The sequence below is a fragment of the Myotis davidii genome, unplaced genomic scaffold (assembly GCF_000327345.1).
Source record: "Myotis davidii unplaced genomic scaffold, ASM32734v1 scaffold826, whole genome shotgun sequence".
Lineage (NCBI taxonomy): Eukaryota > Metazoa > Chordata > Mammalia > Chiroptera > Vespertilionidae > Myotis > Myotis davidii.
In genome coordinates this window covers 1,568,407-1,570,821 of record NW_006297142.1, presented here as the reverse complement: position 1 = coordinate 1,570,821, position 2,415 = coordinate 1,568,407, and the positions used below count along the sequence as shown (strand labels likewise).

General features: G+C 56.7%; 2 protein-coding genes across 2 annotated transcripts in view; both read left to right on the top strand.

Annotated features, from left to right (window-relative positions):
- LOC102756241 overlaps positions 1-2,415 on the top strand; it is a 58,892-nt gene that overhangs the window by 9,942 nt on the left and 46,535 nt on the right. The gene's annotated exons all lie outside the window — the stretch shown is intronic.
- Positions 1,736-2,415, top strand: part of LOC102770322 — a 30,117-nt gene continuing 29,437 nt past the window's right edge. Inside the window, exon 1 of the mRNA XM_015569804.1 lies at positions 1,736-1,809. The gene's annotated coding sequence lies outside the window, so the exon portion shown is untranslated. The remainder of the gene's footprint in view (positions 1,810-2,415) is intronic.

Here is a 2,415-nt window from a genome sequence, read left to right as displayed (position 1 = left end):
CCACAGCGCCTCCAGGGCTCACAGCCCCTGTGATTGGGTGATGGGCAGCCTGGATGGAGGAGATGAGGGGAGGGGGAGGTTAGGGAAGGAAATTAAGGATTTGATACTCAGGTGGGGTGTTGAGGTGACCAGTTAGACATCTAGGTAGAGCTGTTGAGTAGCAGTTGGATGTGTGAGTCTGGAAATCAAGGCTGAGGTGGGGGTGGAGATAGAAGCTTCCAGGCTGCACTTGGGAACAGTACACAGAGCACAGTGATCCCTGAGGCCATGGTTTCCCATTGTCTCCCCTCAGTTCTGCCACCACCTCCTGCAGAGGTGGAGGCCAGACCACAGAGCCATTCCCACTTTCAGCCCCAGAGCTCTGGCCCCAGGAGCCCAAGCAGGAAGCCCCCTCCCCCAACGCCCTGTCAGAACCAAATGGCCCCACCCAGGAGGCTCACACAGGCCCTGGAATGGGTGGTACAGAAGTCTGGGGGTTGGTCGGGAAAACATAGGGTCACATAATCAAGTACAGGATGGTCCTGAATAACGTCAGGGGGAAAGATGAACAAAGAAGTGAATTCCAGAGAAGCTTCCAGGCTAAATGACCACTGTTGGATGTTGGCATGGAATGAGGGCAAAGGGAAGCTGGCCCCTGGTCTCAGATTGGGCGGCCTGGGGTGAGCGCTGCAGGATGTTAGCTGAGGTCAGACACAAACAGGAAGATAAACTGAAAAATTCTCAAATCAGGAAGCTGTGGTGCCCTGGGCAGGGACACTGAGGAGCAGGGAGGAGGTCATAAGACAGGAAGGGATGAAAGGGGACCAAGAACGTGGCGGGGCAGAGAAGACCCAGTGCAGCCACTGCCAGCTGAGTGTCCCTGGGCAAGTCCCTCTACCTCTCTGATCCTCAGTTTCCCCAGCTGAGCACGTGGGTGCTGCTTCCTTCTCCTGGGCTTGGGAGGGTGGCAGTTATGTGGGAAATGTGCCCGCAGAGCCTGCTGGGGGACTGTGAGCCTGTGTCCAGGGCAGGAAGCTGGGCAACAACAGGAGGGCCTTCTCCAATGCTCAGGTGCCCTCAGGGTGCTGCCACCTGCTGTCTGTCAGCTCAGCACCTTCAAGGGTCCGTGTGCCGGGGCTGGGAGGGCAGAGTGTGAGGTGGTGGGTGTTGGGCCATGCACAGCCAGGGTAAACACATGATGGAGACATGAGGTTCAGAGTGTGAAAGCAGAGAAGCTCAGACTGATCTGGACAACGTTGTGGGGGATGGGCCTGGGCCCCAGCCTCAGGGAAGGGGGTTACATACAGGCTTTTGTCTTACCACCCTCCAGACACATACACAATACACCTGCATATTCATGTCTGCATCCTAGTGCGTGTGCATGTAAACACACACACAACATATCCATGTACAGTACACATAACACACATGCATATCATACGCTTTCTGGATAAATCTTCACTCTCTGGAAGCACAAGGTATATTTCCAGGTTTCCATTTACTCACAGGGAAACCTCTGGAACTACAGCAGGTTGAGTACCTCACAAGGAACATGAGTCCCACCCTCCCCGTCCCCGCCTTCCTCAGCAGCGCACGCGTGCACACACACATACATGCATACACACACACCCTTCCCATGGGGTGAGCATCAGTAAGCAAATCCCCAGGTGGGGCTGCAGCTCCCTGAAATCTGTCTCACTCTCCTGGCTGTTTCCTTGCAGATTCGTGCAGAGCCCGAGCCTGGAGACCTGATTGAGATTTCCCGCATCGGCTCCTCGCACTGGGCCCTCTATGTGGGCGATGGTTATGTGATCCACCTGGCTCCCCCAGGTAAGGGGGGTTAAAAGGGGGGTTAAAACTCTCCAAAGATTTGTTTACATGATGAGAACAACTGAAAGCCAAATGCCACCCTGGAACCCGAGTTGGTTTCTCCCTGGGCAGGGCTTCGCTCCCTGTACAGCCTTATCTCTTGGGAGTATCTCAGTGGTCCCTCAGATCCTGACCCAGCAGGAAAAGAGGTCCGTGGGCCCCAGGGAAGCCGGGCTGGGGCTGCATTGGACGCTCTCCAGCTCCGGCCCATTAGTTGGACGCACAGACAGATTTCCCTAAACCAGCAGCATCTCAGGGGGTCCCGGTCTCAGGAAGGGACTGCCTCTCAGCGCTGTGTCCTGTTGCTCAGAGGATGTCACAGAACAGGGCGTCCTGAGAGGGTTTCCTGAACACCCTCCACGGAGCAGCTCTCCCAGGTCCCACATCACAGAGAGTCTCACACAGACGCACACGAGCACCTGGGACCTGGATGGGCCGCAGGGACAGCAGGAGCAGGATGACAGCCGGTCAGAGGAGCAGGCAGGCCCCACACTGTGCATCGTCCCTGAGAGAAAGGTGCTGGGATGGGACCGCGGGCTGGGAGCACAGGGCCTGGGGCCCTGCAGA